At 44.1% G+C, this 21,028-nt stretch overlaps 2 long non-coding RNA genes across 2 annotated transcripts; both read right to left on the reverse strand.

The window, feature by feature from the left end:
• Positions 1-3,465: 3,465 nt before the first annotated feature.
• Positions 3,466-8,506, reverse strand: LOC133349203 (uncharacterized). The gene is made up of 3 exons (XR_009755911.1): positions 8,442-8,506; positions 7,468-7,752; positions 3,466-6,949 (listed from the first exon to the last, which is right to left on the reverse strand). It is a non-coding gene; the product is annotated as an uncharacterized LOC133349203 (long non-coding RNA).
• A 3,864-nt stretch (positions 8,507-12,370) lies between these two features.
• Positions 12,371-19,908, reverse strand: LOC133349204 (uncharacterized). Its single transcript, XR_009755912.1, has 4 exons — positions 19,258-19,908; positions 17,347-17,531; positions 16,373-16,657; positions 12,371-15,854 (listed from the first exon to the last, which is right to left on the reverse strand). It is a non-coding gene; the product is annotated as an uncharacterized LOC133349204 (long non-coding RNA).
• Between the last annotated feature and the right edge of the window lie 1,120 nt (positions 19,909-21,028).

Genomic DNA, 21,028 nt, shown 5'->3' on the forward strand with positions numbered 1-21,028 from the left:
TAATTGGACAACAGGAAGTAGACTAAATTTTGATTACAAGATTTGATCACGACCAACATAGGAGTGAAGTTAAATAAAACCGTTGAATAACACCGTTATAAAATAAAAAATATATATACTAAAGAACATGTTCCTGGCAAGTTTCGAAGTCTCGACTCCTACGTTGATATTAATATTTTTTTCCACAAAACCTGTTCGACTCCTACGTTGGTATTAATATTTTTTTTCACAAAACCTGTTCGCAAAGCACTCGTGGAATAAGGCTTTCTTACTAAATAATGATTGCTTTAAATGAGCCAAGTAATTTACTCATTGATGCCGATTTTGATTCAGGCATGCATTGTCGATTCCACGTGTTACGATCTGTGTTACACACACGGGTATAGTTTATTGAGAAGTTTGGGGGTTGCAGACATATACCAATATAACATCGCAGCCGGTAATGAGGACATTTCTCGCCACTGATGTAAGCCGTGGGTGCTGGGTATCGAACTCAGGTGGCCCAGTCCACATGGCCACTGCTGCATGATACATGGTACATATAAATACATGGTCGTGCAGCCTCAATATCATCTCGTCGCAATTGGGTTTAGAAGGGGGGCATTCTTTTTTCTTGGGAGAGTGATGAAGTTTCCTTTCTACTCAGCAGTGCAACCATGGCAACAAACCTACGGGGTGAAACTACGAAGTGCAATCTTCATTCTTCTGTAGTTGGTACAAACGCAGTGGAAGACCAGCGGAGAATCATTACCAAAAATAACCGTGTCCAGCAAGGGCTTGGATGATGTTAGTTTTATAGCCATCTTTATACCCTCCCTCCATTTTTACACCTTTTTTTAACCAAAAGCATCACACATCGGCTGTGAAGAGCTGTAATGACAACAACAAGCGAACCTACACACACGGCCGTCACGGTTTCATGTTCTCCATGAGAACTTTATCGCACACACACAGTGTGTTGCTACTTTTCCAAGGTTATTTGCATCATGCACTATGCATCAATGGAATGCTGTGCTTTGCCACTATAATAATTGTGAAAATCATGGGCTTCTGGCCGGGGTGTAATCCGAAATGGTTGTTGTTGTGGCTACTGTTTAGTTTCAGTTTCATTTATTTGGTATAGCCCTGTGAAATATTAGGCTCTTGAATCGGGTGCAACCGCAACAAACAAAAATATAAACAAGAAAACATCTAAAAGTGACTATGCGCAAACAGAAAATCCAGGAAAAAACGGCAAAGTCTTCCAGAAAAAAGCACCTAACACCAACGCTGTGCAAAAATCCCAGTGGGATGCAAGTAAAACAACAACGACAAGGCAACATAGATTGAAGCCAATAAATGGCTGCCACTCGTCGCCCTTGAGGGCAGACCCCAGTGATTTGGCATGTCGACTGTTTGGCTCTACTCTAGATTTCGGTGGTCTTTCTCATATGGCACTGTCTTCACAACATTAAGCGACATGCAACAATACCTATACATATCGCCACAGTGGCGAGATGTTAACTACCTCGCCTGGTATGCAGGCGGTCGTGGGGTCAATCCCGACCCTGACGCCTGGAGTATATTTAGAGTTTGCGTGTCTCTCTCCTCGTGGTCGCGTGTATTTTTCTCCGGGTCCTCCGGGTTTTCCATCCACATTTATAATTATCAACATCATTCGTTGAGAGGATTTGGCTGCGATAAATGTCCACGTGATAAGCCACTTTGTTGAGCTGTCATTATGACCAGGTCGCTTCTGAAAAATACCTATATAGCTCAGTGGGCCTTATCTCGTAAATTGTTGTTGTTATTTATAGTTCATTATATATATTTTAAGTTCAGCAGGTTACATAACATTGTGTTTACAAAGACTAAAACGCGAAATGTAATTGTTACTCTGCAAAAAAATTACATCTGTTGTCAAGTGTGTGGTTAACCTTCAGGGGTATTATGTACAGCGTGTGTGTTGTTGTGTGTTGTTGTGGCAACGCTGTCGTGGATAGTGCTGTGGGGGGGTATGACCAATTCCGATTGGCCTCTCCCCTCATGGCATCTGTGACCACCACAGTAGCTAAATTAGGGCTCTGGACTGGTGCGAGGGGATGGTAACTGTTGGATATATGCCCCTTTATCTAAATTAATATTAAGAATAATTCTTCCAAATATTTTCTTCATACAATCAATCGCGGGGTCACTCGGAAGCGCAAACAACGGAACCCATCCCCCCTCACGAGCAGCTACCGTGACACGCTCGCAACAAAGAGCAGGAGACGAACCATCAAAGATAATAAAACCCCTCCCTGGTACAAAGGAGAGAGGGGGAAGTCGCGAATGAGGATTAAGATCTCACCACCACTTCAAAAGGCCCCCCACACAACACAGGCAGTAGGCGCCACGAGACATATATAATTATTTTACCTCTCGTTTCCCTTAATACAACGGTTAAAAGTTCAAAAAATAGCAACAAAGATTAAGCGAACATTATCGATCCTCACACTCACTCCAATTAAAAAAACCAGGCTACAATCTACACCAGTGGATCATGACTCCTCATTTATTAATTCAATACTAATGTTATTGTTACCTTTAATAATTTTCTACGCGACCTGACCGAAGCATCAACGAATAATTAAGGCAGTCAGGGTCGTTCCTAAGCCAAAACGAATTCCCTAGCCTCGGAATATCAGATAATAATAATAACTCGAGAACAAACAGCACAAACCCAGGATACAGGCAGTGGAACGAAGGTTAGTAAAACCCTATGAATATACGTGGCAATAATGAGGCTAAATCATCAATCTTCAATAAACACAAATCAAATAATAAGTACGATTGTAGACAAAGGGTCATCTAGAAGAATTAAAGGCGAAATAAGTCAGTCATACCTAACCAAGATGGAATGTACTCCATAGAGAAAAAGCCTCCCAACCGACTTTGTCTTCGCACAGCACGGATAGCAAGATTTGCACACACAAGCAAAGAACATCTCCCCATGAAAAAAAATCATCAAACCTCGATGGAAATACTGTGAACCCGGCTACAACATACCTTGAATCACTTACAATCAAAATTACAATAATTCTATAAGAAGTAAAGGGAGTCTCATTTTTAACTTCCAAACAGAAAACGGAAAAACTTGGAAGTTGTGTGAGACAAAGTAATACCCACCGGCACAACGGCTTCGTTTGAAGAACTTAATTATTCCAATAAATCAGAACACACACACACGGACACGCATGCAGCTCCTGGCCAAACCCCATCTGGCGGAGCCAGTACATTGAATATTTGCCCTCGGGGCTCCTCCAGAAACAACGAAAAGCCACTACGGATGGCCACGTGTAATGTTAAAACGCTCACTGCGGAGGAGAGGCTGCCACTCCTCTGTCGGGAGCTGGACCGGTACCGCCTACATTTCTGTGGCATTCAGTAGGTCCAGTGGACCGGCTCTGGCTCCTGTCACTATTAGGGGTGGACAGTCCTCTTCTCGGGGCAGGAGTCTGCCAAACGACAGGGTGTGGCTCTTCTTCTGAACAAAAGAATGAAGGGGGCGTGGGAGCGTGGCGGTGAGGTGTGGGAAGCTGTAAGCCCCAGGCTACTTTGGGCTCGCCTTCCCATCAACCGGAGTTGAGGAGTGGTGGTCGTGGTTACTTATGCCCCCACCGAAGACAAACATCCGTGGAGGGATGCAGGCAAGGCCGATGAGTCAGATGCCTTCTATGACTTCCTGTCACAGGTGCTGGCTAAAGTGGCCCCTCGGGATAGAGTCATCTTTTTGAGTGACAGCAATTCCCGAGTTGGTCATGATGCTGGCACCTGGTCTGGATTTGAAGGCATGGGCTAGATCAGTTCATTAACAACGGTAGGAGGCTGCTAGATTTTTGTGCAGTCCATGGGCTTGTAATTACCAACACGCTGTTCCGGCATTGGCGCATCCACACAACATCATGGATGCATGCCGGGTCCAAGCAAGAACATCTGCTGGACTACATAGTGATATAGTGATGATCAGCGGATGCGAGCCCATGTCCTTGACACCAGGACCTACCATGGAGCTGATCTTCCCTCTGATAATTGACTAGTCATCTGTAAGATATGCCTGCCATTCTTCCACTCCGGTGGTGGGTGTGTAGTGTTGTAAAGGACAGACTTCTAAACTTCTTTATGGCACACACTGTTTATTGTCTTAATACACAGTCCCTATCACACAAAGGGGTATATGGTCCCCTCACCCGTTACCCTGAGGAGACACAGCCTCCGGGCCTTGCAGGCTATCTAATCTTCCTGCTATCTCAGCGTCCTCTGGCTGGACATAGGGGATCTCTCCCCGACCACTGGTTACTCTGAGCCCGAGCCCTGATAAGAGCTGGAGGGCTTGGTCCAGGGTCTTAGATGTCTTCGGCCGACTTGGGGTTTCGTGTAGCAGAACTGGCCAAGAGCTCTCAGCGCTCTGGCTTTTATACCTGTTCGTGGCCGGGTTGTCCAATCCCCGGCCACCTTGCGGAACCCTCCGATTGGTCCTTCCCAATCTGGCGTTTGGATCCTACCTCACCCCATTTGATCCTGACCGTTTGATTGAGCGGGAGAACCTTGTTTACGATCCGCTCTCAGAGTTTGCGAACAGCGAGTAGTTAACACCACTACAGGTGTACACCCAGGACCCCATTTCAACCAAAGGTGGCCTGGTCTCAGTTAGCTGATGAAAGTTGCAAGCGAGAATTTCATCATCGCTTATGGCTGGTGTTGGAATCTTCCCCCACTCCTCCAGGTGTCGAGGGTAAATGGGCGAGGTTTAGGAGTGTGACTCATGCAGCTGCAATGGCTGCTTTGGGTAAGCGGTCCAGACCTCCCCAGAGACCCTGGCTGACAGAGGAGGTGCTCAGGATGGTTGAGAAAAAGCGACAGGCCTACTCTAATCATCTACAGCATCCCATGTCAGAGAATGAGGAGGCTTACCGCAGCCTTCGCTCGGAGGTTCGGAGAGCCGTGAGGCGCTGCAAGGATGGGTGGTGGTTGCGGGTTGCTGAGGAGATGGAGTCTGCCTCAGTGGCCCGCGATCACAAATCCCTATTTAACTCCATCAAAAACGTAACCTGCAGCGCCACACCTATTACCATCAGTAGGAGAAAAAACGGTGATCCAATCTCCGACCCCCAGGAACAGGTTTGCAGATTTGCTGAGCATTTCTCACAGTGAGAATTGTATTTTATTATGTTTTAGTTTTATTATTTTATTATTTCCCTTCTACGTGACTTTACCGAAAGAACCAAGAAGATGAATCCCTGCAGTCACGAAAGCTTTGAATCGAGCTAGAAGTGTTCTGATACTTCCATTGCCTTTGTGCTATTCACCCTTTGGAGTTCTCTGGTCTCACACTGGTGGCGAGACAAGGCCATAAATAAGGCCGTTCTCTGGTGTAGGCTAATTCGTTTTTAGGACAATGCAATTATTATCAGAGGTTATTATTAATTTTCTATCTACGTGACTTTACCGAGAGAACCAAAGAGTTTGTATCTATTTTGGTGTTTGGACATCTTAACACCTCGCGTTTTATTGCCAGGAAAGACAAAACCTCTTCTTATTTTTCATTGTTTTGATACTGACAAAAAAGGTCCCATAGATAACGATAACCTCACTTATCCCCACCCACGTTCGTGATGCGTCGTGAGGTCATCACCGTCCTTGTACCACCGCGATGTCTACGGTGCCTCCCACTTAAGAGCCTGAAGCGACTTACTGAAGAATTCGAAGCCAACTAATTTCCGCCGCTCTGCCCACACCACGTGCCTCAAAATGAACGTACATAAATCTTGACTCAAAGCTTTTGTGACCACAGGAATTCATATTATATGGGTCTTTCGGTAAAGTCACGTAGATAGGTTCAAAAAAAATGTAAAAAATGCTTGTGTTGCAATCTAAACGTCGTAGTTTTTTGTAATTTTCTTTGAAAATATCTACGGGACTTTACTGAAAGACCCTAAGAATATGAGCGTACATCTCGAGTCACCCTCATGGTGGTAATAATTAATTTAATATCCTCCTTTTGTGTTGCAATCACTCACCGTATCTCAGACACCTCTAGTCAAATACTAGCAACTTAATATTGAGCGGCTAAGTTAGTATCCAGCTCCTTAATAAACTGTTTTTGGGTTAGATCGTGTTAACCTAAGTGGGTCGTTAAACCCGCCACAGCCAATTAGTAAGGTGTGTCCTTGATTCGCATGTTAATATAGATATCACTCCTGCATAAAATAAAAGTTTATTTACACTTAAGAGTTATTTCTCTTCTCTTCCAAAGCTCTCTATCTGCATGAGTGTGCTTGGTTGCCCAGGAAAGCTTCCCCCATCTCGTGACTCTTTGCAGAAGGCTCCTACCAGATTTTATTAGTCGGGGGCGATGCTCGTTGTGATAAATACCAATTGAGTAATTTGCGGGTATTTTTTACTTGGCAAAATTTGGATCGTGACGCTGGCACACGCAATGGTCCATTATTGCAAATGACGTCACGGAAACTTTAACGTCCACTGTGAAGACAGATGTCACTTCAGTAGTAACCGGGGTAGCCGCTGGAGTCGAACCGTGAAGCTCTGCAACAAGCCCCAAATCAAAATCTTGGCCTGCTAAAAATCTATGTGCCTCTTGAACCCTATCTCATAGCCCCTCTCCATTGTGGACATTTCAGCCTCAAAGATAGATGAGGACGGCTGAATGATGGGGGGCATAGGTTAAGAAGCAGTTCATTCAGAGTGTCTCTCGTATTGTTCTTGTCAGTGAATGTGAGTTTATTGATAGTGTCTCCTGCATTGTTCTCTTCAGCGAATGTGGGTTCATCCATGGTGTCTCCCGCATTTTCGTCAGCAGTCCGTGCGTCTTGCAGGAGGGCTGCACCTTGAGTTTGGCCTCGAGCGTTTGCAGGCCACTCTCCGACTGGCAGTAGTCGAGGATTACGTCACGGGCACAGCAGTGGGCCATCTTTAGCCACGGGGATGGACGAATGGACCAAGAAACATGTGGGCAGACAGGCAGATGTTTTAGTATCAACTGGGTGAGAACCCGGTACAACTAAATGAACTTAAACAAAGAAATATATGTTCTTTCTTACAGCTCTTTGTTAATCCACTTATGGATGAAATAAATAAGCAGACAATCTTTCCCTCCACATGATTTTTTTTTACACCTCATTATCTGCACGGCATTCTGTGAGTGCGTAATTTAATCAGCATTTGTAGAACACAAGCAAACTCTGGACCACAAGTTACGCTGGCTTAAACCAATGCTGGTGATCTACCAGATATTTACCGGGTAAGAATGTTTTAGATATGGGTCCTAATTTCTATGAAAAATCATATAATACATAAATCTATATCATGAGTATTGTTGTGGAGAGACCATGGCAAATCCGGTTTGGGGAGGCCTTTATCCATCACCCGAACCCAGCGTCGGTGCCCCCCTCACTCTACGCATTCCCCCCATTCCCAGCCAAGCCTCACCATGCAGCACAAGTCCAGTTCATCCAGGGGCTCTGCGTGGCGGAATCTGGCGTGACAGAAGCACCCGTATCCGGAGGAGAGGTTCTAGGCGATGTCCGCCTGCTTGCACCGCAGCATCGAGAGGATGGACGCGCGGCCTGCGCTCTCGCGCTGTGCCATGGCCACATTCAGCGGCAGCGGTGGCAACAGCAGCCTCAGCGACAGCTTCTGGGAAAAGACGGCGCCATAGCCGGAGGTCACCTTGCCTCGGCTACAACCAACTTGAGCGTGTGAGGACGCTTTCATCTGGAAAGTGAGAGAGGTGGTCACAGAACGGTTAGGTCCAAGTCATTGGAGTGCTTTATTTTATTCCCAATTATATCCCAGTTGGCTCAAACGACACTCGCACACCGTAGTATGCGCAAGTGATTTTTTGTTGTTGCCGCACCATTTTCGATTTTACAAGCAACGTTGCTGTTCTATTCAACACGCGTCCGATAGTTGCTCGTCGCTAGTGGGCAAATGGGATAGAAATTTCCAATCAGAGGTCATGTGACCACCAAACACTGTGAACTCTTTAGACCAATCCCAGTTAGCCAAACACCTTTTATCAATCTCCATTTGCCTCGGCTACACAGAACCCTGCTGCTTTATGCTATTCCATAGAGTTACCACAGTTGCCCATGTGTAATGCGTTGCTGGCAACAGTTGCCCTAATATTGCCCGAAAGTCACGTGACCATGAGCGCCCATCTCTTTGAAATGGTCGCAGAAAGGTGGCCACGTGCACAGGGGCTCACATTGTTTGTATCTAAAGTTTATAGCAGAATGACAGGAAAATTAACGCATCTTTAATTATATCAACAGCAGTATGATGATGATAAGGATGAAAACATTTACATAGTACCATTATGAAATATATTTCATCTTTGTAGGTACAGGCTGCCTCTTAAAACAGCATTCCCTTATGAGGCTTTCTGGCCTGGAGGAAAATACCTGAACGGTTTAAAATTCCTGCGCGAGAAACCCGCGGCGTGCAACACTCCCTTGTCTTCTCCGAGCCGCTCGCTCAATCTATATATTTGTGTGACCTACACAAATATATATTTAATAAGGCGTCCATACAAACTCTTTGGTTCTTTCGGTAAAGTCACGTAGATAAAAAATTAATAGATCACGACGTTTCGATCGCAACACAAGCGACCGTCTTCAGGTGAAGGTGAAGACGTTCGCCTGTGGGTCGCTTGTGTTGCGATCGAAACGTCGTGATCTATTGATTTCTACCTATGTTACTTTACCGAAAGAACCAAAGAGTATGGATTCCTGCAGTCACGAAAGCTTCAAATCAAGATCGTCCATACAAATGTTTTTATTGATTTCAAAGAGCCAATTAATTGAATAATTGCTGACGACAGGCATGAATTGTCTCCGGATCTGAGTACGTGTGCAAAATTTGGAATTAATTGGACAACAGGAAGTAGACTAAATTTTGATTACAAGATTTGATCACGACCAACATAGGAGTGAAGTTAAATAAAACCGTTGAATAACACCGTTATAAAATAAAAAATATATATACTAAAGAACATGTTCCTGGCAAGTTTCGAAGTCTCGACTCCTACGTTGATATTAATATTTTTTTCCACAAAACCTGTTCGACTCCTACGTTGGTATTAATATTTTTTTTCACAAAACCTGTTCGCAAAGCACTCGTGGAATAAGGCTTTCTTACTAAATAATGATTGCTTTAAATGAGCCAAGTAATTTACTCATTGATGCCGATTTTGATTCAGGCATGCATTGTCGATTCCACGTGTTACGATCTGTGTTACACACACGGGTATAGTTTATTGAGAAGTTTGGGGGTTGCAGACATATACCAATATAACATCGCAGCCGGTAATGAGGACATTTCTCGCCACTGATGTAAGCCGTGGGTGCTGGGTATCGAACTCAGGTGGCCCAGTCCACATGGCCACTGCTGCATGATACATGGTACATATAAATACATGGTCGTGCAGCCTCAATATCATCTCGTCGCAATTGGGTTTAGAAGGGGGGCATTCTTTTTTCTTGGGAGAGTGATGAAGTTTCCTTTCTACTCAGCAGTGCAACCATGGCAACAAACCTACGGGGTGAAACTACGAAGTGCAATCTTCATTCTTCTGTAGTTGGTACAAACGCAGTGGAAGACCAGCGGAGAATCATTACCAAAAATAACCGTGTCCAGCAAGGGCTTGGATGATGTTAGTTTTATAGCCATCTTTATACCCTCCCTCCATTTTTACACCTTTTTTTAACCAAAAGCATCACACATCGGCTGTGAAGAGCTGTAATGACAACAACAAGCGAACCTACACACACGGCCGTCACGGTTTCATGTTCTCCATGAGAACTTTATCGCACACACACAGTGTGTTGCTACTTTTCCAAGGTTATTTGCATCATGCACTATGCATCAATGGAATGCTGTGCTTTGCCACTATAATAATTGTGAAAATCATGGGCTTCTGGCCGGGGTGTAATCCGAAATGGTTGTTGTTGTGGCTACTGTTTAGTTTCAGTTTCATTTATTTGGTATAGCCCTGTGAAATATTAGGCTCTTGAATCGGGTGCAACCGCAACAAACAAAAATATAAACAAGAAAACATCTAAAAGTGACTATGCGCAAACAGAAAATCCAGGAAAAAACGGCAAAGTCTTCCAGAAAAAAGCACCTAACACCAACGCTGTGCAAAAATCCCAGTGGGATGCAAGTAAAACAACAACGACAAGGCAACATAGATTGAAGCCAATAAATGGCTGCCACTCGTCGCCCTTGAGGGCAGACCCCAGTGATTTGGCATGTCGACTGTTTGGCTCTACTCTAGATTTCGGTGGTCTTTCTCATATGGCACTGTCTTCACAACATTAAGCGACATGCAACAATACCTATACATATCGCCACAGTGGCGAGATGTTAACTACCTCGCCTGGTATGCAGGCGGTCGTGGGGTCAATCCCGACCCTGACGCCTGGAGTATATTTAGAGTTTGCGTGTCTCTCTCCTCGTGGTCGCGTGTATTTTTCTCCGGGTCCTCCGGGTTTTCCATCCACATTTATAATTATCAACATCATTCGTTGAGAGGATTTGGCTGCGATAAATGTCCACGTGATAAGCCACTTTGTTGAGCTGTCATTATGACCAGGTCGCTTCTGAAAAATACCTATATAGCTCAGTGGGCCTTATCTCGTAAATTGTTGTTGTTATTTATAGTTCATTATATATATTTTAAGTTCAGCAGGTTACATAACATTGTGTTTACAAAGACTAAAACGCGAAATGTAATTGTTACTCTGCAAAAAAATTACATCTGTTGTCAAGTGTGTGGTTAACCTTCAGGGGTATTATGTACAGCGTGTGTGTTGTTGTGTGTTGTTGTGGCAACGCTGTCGTGGATAGTGCTGTGGGGGGGTATGACCAATTCCGATTGGCCTCTCCCCTCATGGCATCTGTGACCACCACAGTAGCTAAATTAGGGCTCTGGACTGGTGCGAGGGGATGGTAACTGTTGGATATATGCCCCTTTATCTAAATTAATATTAAGAATAATTCTTCCAAATATTTTCTTCATACAATCAATCGCGGGGTCACTCGGAAGCGCAAACAACGGAACCCATCCCCCCTCACGAGCAGCTACCGTGACACGCTCGCAACAAAGAGCAGGAGACGAACCATCAAAGATAATAAAACCCCTCCCTGGTACAAAGGAGAGAGGGGGAAGTCGCGAATGAGGATTAAGATCTCACCACCACTTCAAAAGGCCCCCCACACAACACAGGCAGTAGGCGCCACGAGACATATATAATTATTTTACCTCTCGTTTCCCTTAATACAACGGTTAAAAGTTCAAAAAATAGCAACAAAGATTAAGCGAACATTATCGATCCTCACACTCACTCCAATTAAAAAAACCAGGCTACAATCTACACCAGTGGATCATGACTCCTCATTTATTAATTCAATACTAATGTTATTGTTACCTTTAATAATTTTCTACGCGACCTGACCGAAGCATCAACGAATAATTAAGGCAGTCAGGGTCGTTCCTAAGCCAAAACGAATTCCCTAGCCTCGGAATATCAGATAATAATAATAACTCGAGAACAAACAGCACAAACCCAGGATACAGGCAGTGGAACGAAGGTTAGTAAAACCCTATGAATATACGTGGCAATAATGAGGCTAAATCATCAATCTTCAATAAACACAAATCAAATAATAAGTACGATTGTAGACAAAGGGTCATCTAGAAGAATTAAAGGCGAAATAAGTCAGTCATACCTAACCAAGATGGAATGTACTCCATAGAGAAAAAGCCTCCCAACCGACTTTGTCTTCGCACAGCACGGATAGCAAGATTTGCACACACAAGCAAAGAACATCTCCCCATGAAAAAAAATCATCAAACCTCGATGGAAATACTGTGAACCCGGCTACAACATACCTTGAATCACTTACAATCAAAATTACAATAATTCTATAAGAAGTAAAGGGAGTCTCATTTTTAACTTCCAAACAGAAAACGGAAAAACTTGGAAGTTGTGTGAGACAAAGTAATACCCACCGGCACAACGGCTTCGTTTGAAGAACTTAATTATTCCAATAAATCAGAACACACACACACGGACACGCATGCAGCTCCTGGCCAAACCCCATCTGGCGGAGCCAGTACATTGAATATTTGCCCTCGGGGCTCCTCCAGAAACAACGAAAAGCCACTACGGATGGCCACGTGTAATGTTAAAACGCTCACTGCGGAGGAGAGGCTGCCACTCCTCTGTCGGGAGCTGGACCGGTACCGCCTACATTTCTGTGGCATTCAGTAGGTCCAGTGGACCGGCTCTGGCTCCTGTCACTATTAGGGGTGGACAGTCCTCTTCTCGGGGCAGGAGTCTGCCAAACGACAGGGTGTGGCTCTTCTTCTGAACAAAAGAATGAAGGGGGCGTGGGAGCGTGGCGGTGAGGTGTGGGAAGCTGTAAGCCCCAGGCTACTTTGGGCTCGCCTTCCCATCAACCGGAGTTGAGGAGTGGTGGTCGTGGTTACTTATGCCCCCACCGAAGACAAACATCCGTGGAGGGATGCAGGCAAGGCCGATGAGTCAGATGCCTTCTATGACTTCCTGTCACAGGTGCTGGCTAAAGTGGCCCCTCGGGATAGAGTCATCTTTTTGAGTGACAGCAATTCCCGAGTTGGTCATGATGCTGGCACCTGGTCTGGATTTGAAGGCATGGGCTAGATCAGTTCATTAACAACGGTAGGAGGCTGCTAGATTTTTGTGCAGTCCATGGGCTTGTAATTACCAACACGCTGTTCCGGCATTGGCGCATCCACACAACATCATGGATGCATGCCGGGTCCAAGCAAGAACATCTGCTGGACTACATAGTGATATAGTGATGATCAGCGGATGCGAGCCCATGTCCTTGACACCAGGACCTACCATGGAGCTGATCTTCCCTCTGATAATTGACTAGTCATCTGTAAGATATGCCTGCCATTCTTCCACTCCGGTGGTGGGTGTGTAGTGTTGTAAAGGACAGACTTCTAAACTTCTTTATGGCACACACTGTTTATTGTCTTAATACACAGTCCCTATCACACAAAGGGGTATATGGTCCCCTCACCCGTTACCCTGAGGAGACACAGCCTCCGGGCCTTGCAGGCTATCTAATCTTCCTGCTATCTCAGCGTCCTCTGGCTGGACATAGGGGATCTCTCCCCGACCACTGGTTACTCTGAGCCCGAGCCCTGATAAGAGCTGGAGGGCTTGGTCCAGGGTCTTAGATGTCTTCGGCCGACTTGGGGTTTCGTGTAGCAGAACTGGCCAAGAGCTCTCAGCGCTCTGGCTTTTATACCTGTTCGTGGCCGGGTTGTCCAATCCCCGGCCACCTTGCGGAACCCTCCGATTGGTCCTTCCCAATCTGGCGTTTGGATCCTACCTCACCCCATTTGATCCTGACCGTTTGATTGAGCGGGAGAACCTTGTTTACGATCCGCTCTCAGAGTTTGCGAACAGCGAGTAGTTAACACCACTACAGGTGTACACCCAGGACCCCATTTCAACCAAAGGTGGCCTGGTCTCAGTTAGCTGATGAAAGTTGCAAGCGAGAATTTCATCATCGCTTATGGCTGGTGTTGGAATCTTCCCCCACTCCTCCAGGTGTCGAGGGTAAATGGGCGAGGTTTAGGAGTGTGACTCATGCAGCTGCAATGGCTGCTTTGGGTAAGCGGTCCAGACCTCCCCAGAGACCCTGGCTGACAGAGGAGGTGCTCAGGATGGTTGAGAAAAAGCGACAGGCCTACTCTAATCATCTACAGCATCCCATGTCAGAGAATGAGGAGGCTTACCGCAGCCTTCGCTCGGAGGTTCGGAGAGCCGTGAGGCGCTGCAAGGATGGGTGGTGGTTGCGGGTTGCTGAGGAGATGGAGTCTGCCTCAGTGGCCCGCGATCACAAATCCCTATTTAACTCCATCAAAAACGTAACCTGCAGCGCCACACCTATTACCATCAGTAGGAGAAAAAACGGTGATCCAATCTCCGACCCCCAGGAACAGGTTTGCAGATTTGCTGAGCATTTCTCACAGTGAGAATTGTATTTTATTATGTTTTAGTTTTATTATTTTATTATTTCCCTTCTACGTGACTTTACCGAAAGAACCAAGAAGATGAATCCCTGCAGTCACGAAAGCTTTGAATCGAGCTAGAAGTGTTCTGATACTTCCATTGCCTTTGTGCTATTCACCCTTTGGAGTTCTCTGGTCTCACACTGGTGGCGAGACAAGGCCATAAATAAGGCCGTTCTCTGGTGTAGGCTAATTCGTTTTTAGGACAATGCAATTATTATCAGAGGTTATTATTAATTTTCTATCTACGTGACTTTACCGAGAGAACCAAAGAGTTTGTATCTATTTTGGTGTTTGGACATCTTAACACCTCGCGTTTTATTGCCAGGAAAGACAAAACCTCTTCTTATTTTTCATTGTTTTGATACTGACAAAAAAGGTCCCATAGATAACGATAACCTCACTTATCCCCACCCACGTTCGTGATGCGTCGTGAGGTCATCACCGTCCTTGTACCACCGCGATGTCTACGGTGCCTCCCACTTAAGAGCCTGAAGCGACTTACTGAAGAATTCGAAGCCAACTAATTTCCGCCGCTCTGCCCACACCACGTGCCTCAAAATGAACGTACATAAATCTTGACTCAAAGCTTTTGTGACCACAGGAATTCATATTATATGGGTCTTTCGGTAAAGTCACGTAGATAGGTTCAAAAAAAATGTAAAAAATGCTTGTGTTGCAATCTAAACGTCGTAGTTTTTTGTAATTTTCTTTGAAAATATCTACGGGACTTTACTGAAAGACCCTAAGAATATGAGCGTACATCTCGAGTCACCCTCATGGTGGTAATAATTAATTTAATATCCTCCTTTTGTGTTGCAATCACTCACCGTATCTCAGACACCTCTAGTCAAATACTAGCAACTTAATATTGAGCGGCTAAGTTAGTATCCAGCTCCTTAATAAACTGTTTTTGGGTTAGATCGTGTTAACCTAAGTGGGTCGTTAAACCCGCCACAGCCAATTAGTAAGGTGTGTCCTTGATTCGCATGTTAATATAGATATCACTCCTGCATAAAATAAAAGTTTATTTACACTTAAGAGTTATTTCTCTTCTCTTCCAAAGCTCTCTATCTGCATGAGTGTGCTTGGTTGCCCAGGAAAGCTTCCCCCATCTCGTGACTCTTTGCAGAAGGCTCCTACCAGATTTTATTAGTCGGGGGCGATGCTCGTTGTGATAAATACCAATTGAGTAATTTGCGGGTATTTTTTACTTGGCAAAATTTGGATCGTGACGCTGGCACACGCAATGGTCCATTATTGCAAATGACGTCACGGAAACTTTAACGTCCACTGTGAAGACAGATGTCACTTCAGTAGTAACCGGGGTAGCCGCTGGAGTCGAACCGTGAAGCTCTGCAACAAGCCCCAAATCAAAATCTTGGCCTGCTAAAAATCTATGTGCCTCTTGAACCCTATCTCATAGCCCCTCTCCATTGTGGACATTTCAGCCTCAAAGATAGATGAGGACGGCTGAATGATGGGGGGCATAGGTTAAGAAGCAGTTCATTCAGAGTGTCTCTCGTATTGTTCTTGTCAGTGAATGTGAGTTTATTGATAGTGTCTCCTGCATTGTTCTCTTCAGCGAATGTGGGTTCATCCATGGTGTCTCCCGCATTTTCGTCAGCAGTCCGTGCGTCTTGCAGGAGGGCTGCACCTTGAGTTTGGCCTCGAGCGTTTGCAGGCCACTCTCCGACTGGCAGTAGTCGAGGATTACGTCACGGGCACAGCAGTGGGCCATCTTTAGCCACGGGGATGGACGAATGGACCAAGAAACATGTGGGCAGACAGGCAGATGTTTTAGTATCAACTGGGTGAGAACCCGGTACAACTAAATGAACTTAAACAAAGAAATATATGTTCTTTCTTACAGCTCTTTGTTAATCCACTTATGGATGAAATAAATAAGCAGACAATCTTTCCCTCCACATGATTTTTTTTTACACCTCATTATCTGCACGGCATTCTGTGAGTGCGTAATTTAATCAGCATTTGTAGAACACAAGCAAACTCTGGACCACAAGTTACGCTGGCTTAAACCAATGCTGGTGATCTACCAGATATTTACCGGGTAAGAATGTTTTAGATATGGGTCCTAATTTCTATGAAAAATCATATAATACATAAATCTATATCATGAGTATTGTTGTGGAGAGACCATGGCAAATCCGGTTTGGGGAGGCCTTTATCCATCACCCGAACCCAGCGTCGGTGCCCCCCTCACTCTACGCATTCCCCCCATTCCCAGCCAAGCCTCACCATGCAGCACAAGTCCAGTTCATCCAGGGGCTCTGCGTGGCGGAATCTGGCGTGACAGAAGCACCCGTATCCGGAGGAGAGGTTCTAGGCGATGTCCGCCTGCTTGCACCGCAGCATCGAGAGGATGGACGCGCGGCCTGCGCTCTCGCGCTGTGCCATGGCCACATTCAGCGGCAGCGGTGGCAACAGCAGCCTCAGCGACAGCTTCTGGGAAAAGACGGCGCCATAGCCGGAGGTCACCTTGCCTCGGCTACAACCAACTTGAGCGTGTGAGGACGCTTTCATCTGGAAAGTGAGAGAGGTGGTCACAGAACGGTTAGGTCCAAGTCATTGGAGTGCTTTATTTTATTCCCAATTATATCCCAGTTGGCTCAAACGACACTCGCACACCGTAGTATGCGCAAGTGATTTTTTGTTGTTGCCGCACCATTTTCGATTTTACAAGCAACGTTGCTGTTCTATTCAACACGCGTCCGATAGTTGCTCGTCGCTAGTGGGCAAATGGGATAGAAATTTCCAATCAGAGGTCATGTGACCACCAAACACTGTGAACTCTTTAGACCAATCCCAGTTAGCCAAACACCTTTTATCAATCTCCATTTGCCTCGGCTACACAGAACCCTGCTGCTTTATGCTATTCCATAGAGTTACCACAGTTGCCCATGTGTAATGCGTTGCTGGCAACAGTTGCCCTAATATTGCCCGAAAGTCACGTGACCATGAGCGCCCATCTCTTTGAAATGGTCGCAGAAAGGTGGCCACGTGCACAGGGGCTCACATTGTTTGTATCTAAAGTTTATAGCAGAATGACAGGAAAATTAACGCATCTTTAATTATATCAACAGCAGTATGATGATGATAAGGATGAAAACATTTACATAGTACCATTATGAAATATATTTCATCTTTGTAGGTACAGGCTGCCTCTTAAAACAGCATTCCCTTATGAGGCTTTCTGGCCTGGAGGAAAATACCTGAACGGTTTAAAATTCCTGCGCGAGAAACCCGCGGCGTGCAACACTCCCTTGTCTTCTCCGAGCCGCTCGCTCAATCAGTGAAAGAGAAGCGCACGCTCAGTGGTGCTGAGCCAACCAGCGCTCCCGCCTCTGCCCGCCAGCCTTGAACGCTTCCCGATGAACGTGTGTTTATCTTCTTGGTTCTTTCGGTAAAGTCACGTAGAAGGGAAATAATAAAATAATAAAAAATAATACATAATAAAATAATTCTCACGACGTTTCGGCCACAGCGCAAGCAGCCGTCCGCAGGTGAAGACCAGGTCTGTCTGGGAGACAGGTCTTCTGTTTCTGCACCGTGTTTGGCTTCTTGTTCACCTGACGACGGCAAGCAGCCGTCCTCAGGTGAAGAACAGGTCTGTCGGAAAGACAGCGTCTGAATGTATTTCCGACAGACCTGTTATTCACCTGAGGACGGCTGCTTGTGTTGTGGCCGAAACGTGGTGAGAATTATTTTATTATGTTTGATTTATTATTATTTTATTATTTCCCTTCTACGTGACTTTACCGAAAGAACCAAGAAGATGAATCCCTGCAGTCACGAAATCTTTAAATCGAAATTTAACGTGTGTTTGTCAACTACCTCGCCCGGTAGGCAGGTCATGGGTTCGATAACCACCCTGATTGATGCCTGCATGTCTCTCTCCCTGTGATCGGGTGGATTTATCTCCGGGTCCTCCGGCTTTTCCCTCATTAAAAATGAACACACATTTAGAGTATTTGGCTGCTATAAATGTCCGCGTGATAAGCATGTACGTTGGACTATCATTTGTGAGAGCCAGGTCGCTTCTGAAAAAGAGCTGTATATAGCTCAATGAGCCTTACCTGGAAAATAAAAATGAAGTTCAGTTGAAGTTGTCTCCCCAGTGATGATGTATTACAAACGGCACCAGGTTATTCAATCATTAAAAGTCGAGTCGACAACTCTCAACTGGTTTTGCCCTTTTGGGTCTCATCAGCAGTCACACTGCTACCGTGTGACAAGATGTTATTGGCAAGTGCCCTCTCTGAACGCCAGCTGTACTTGAATTATATAAAAACAAATAAATACAATAATGTACGTTATCTTAATGTTACCGATTGATTAGATACTGTTTAATAGCTTATGAATCCATATTTAATAGCCCAGAAATGTGTGTAACTCGCGTGACGTCCCTCCACATGCCGCACCCCCCCCCCCTCGTCATTAATAATAAAATAATCATGAGCGAATGGATTTTTACACTCACGCGGAAGAAGGTCGAGCAGAGAGATATTTTTTTCGCAAAGTCGCTTCAAATATGACGTTTCTTTACAGAAAGTGACGGTCAAAAATAAATCTACGCAGCACACTGCTACATTCGTACGTGACGTCACTGCAAAAGAGCCCCCCCTCATTAATAATCATGAGCGGGTGGATTTTTACACTCCCCTAGGTCGAGCGAAGAAACATTTTTTTACGCAAATTCGCTTAAAATTTGATGCTTCTTTATTGAAATTTTATCAAATAAATAATTATACGCAGCAACAAAGTGGTATTGGTGCCTTTATGTATTTCTTCAGCACTTGAAATAAAAGGTAAGTCTAATTTTTGCTTCTAAATTATGATAACATATAAACATTTATCCGTGATTTTCCAGATATTGTATCGAATTAAAATGTATTTCAACCCCAGCGAGTGAAAGCAGAAGAAATAAAGTATCAGAGCAGTGATTTTGAAGTAATTGAAGGTGAGTTAAATACAGTGCTACAGTGAAATGCAGTGAAGTGTTTGATTAAATCGTTTTGTGCAAGATTCACTACCATTAAATTTACACAAGATACAATAATACTCTGGTAATTTTTTTTGTAACTTTAATGGTTATGTTTGGTCTTTTTTAATTGAAAACTTACTTCTGACAGTATCAGCAGTCTACTTTCTTCACTCTTGGCTATCAATCGTTCATCAGGGAAGAAAAATGTGTCAGTTCAAATTATCCGGTGAGTTCAAAGCAGTGCTAAAGTTACGTGCAGTGTTTATTCAAATTATTTTGAGACGGATATTGTTTGCCTTTTAAAATTGTAGCTCAAAGGTCAAAAAGAAGTGGCCGGGACTAGTGATCCTTGAGCTACACCCATTTCAAACATTTTAAACAGTCTGCCTAAGCAGCAGACCATGCTTTCCCACCTGATGATGGACACATGTGTTGCACCCGAAACGTCGTGATTTATTTTCTACCCACGTAACTTTACCGAAAGAACCAAAGAGTATGGATTCCTGCAGTCACGAAAGCTTCAAAGCAAGATTAATTTTGTTTTTTTATATACTTACAAACCTCGCCGCAAGGCGTCAGTCGTCAAAAGATCACGGGTTCAAATCCAACCGCCGTTATAATATATATAAAAAACATCACTTCATATAAATTTCGATTGAAAGCTTTCGTGACTGCACGGAGTCATCTTCTTGGTTCTTTCGGTAAAGTCACGTAGAATGGAAATAATAAAATAATAAAAATAAGACATAATAAAATAATTCTCACGACGTGCTTGCGTTGTGGCCGAAACGTCGTGAGAATTATTTAATAATGTTTTATTTTTATTATTTTATTATTTCCAATCTACGTGACTTTACCGAAAGAACCAAGAAGATCACTTCATATACTATTATTTTCTTTACTTCGTCATTTGTAGCAATATTTATCGGCATGGTTATGTACAATACAAAAATTCTAGAACTTATTATACAACGTGTGTTATTGTATTTAAACAAAATTTCATTTTAATACTTCAACGGATCAATGATTACTGTGAGCAACGTTAGTTTTTTGCGTCACTCGCGCCTCTAAAACTTTATTGTGCAGTAGACACACAAATACGTTCTAGTACAGTATCACATGTTATGTAATGTATGTCTCCACATATGAAATGTAAGTTAATGAATTTAAAATAAAATATCACAGTAATGCTGCACTATGATAAGCCACCAAAGGGCTCGCCATGAGCACGGACTGCAATACTCTACCGTAGCCACAAGGCGGCGGCAGTCGCCAAGTCACGCGTTCAAATCCAACCTGAAAAATACTTTTTTATTTATGACTTATAAACAATCATATTTACTTAGTAGTTTGTTGCGGTGTTCATCGGGATGATGACATAAAACAAAATATTCTCAAAGTATCTACACCAGATGTGTTATTGTTTAATTAGCGATTAATACATTGAAGATGTACGGCCAGAGAACATGTAGCAGTTATATGGCGAAGAGGTGCCGTTAGTTATCAACTGGCGCAGTGGCGCACTGGGCTTAGCCCCTCGACTTTTTATTAAGGGGGTCTGACGCCGGTTCCGGGAACCACCAAATTCGTAGGAGGGTTTCCATTCAAAATCAATCCACTAGCATGAGGTGAGAAGGTGTCGCGCCGCCTGTAGCTTCATTCAGTACCGCGATGGCCTTAGGCCCCTTTTTTATTTAATTAGTATTCTTGGTTCTTTTGGTAAAGTCACGTAGAAAGGAAATAATAAAAAAATAAACAATTAAATAGTGAGAAAGAGTAAGAAATGTACTATTTAATTTTTATTATTTTTTATTTCCCTGCTACGTGACTTTATCGAAAGAACCAAGAATATGAATCCATGCAGTCACGAAAGCTTTAAATCGAAATTAAATTATTGTTTTTTATATATA

This window comes from Lethenteron reissneri, chromosome 29 (assembly GCF_015708825.2).
Source record: "Lethenteron reissneri isolate LAM-NWPU_2019-01 chromosome 29, ASM1570882v1, whole genome shotgun sequence".
NCBI classification, from domain to species: domain Eukaryota; kingdom Metazoa; phylum Chordata; class Hyperoartia; order Petromyzontiformes; family Petromyzontidae; genus Lethenteron; species Lethenteron reissneri.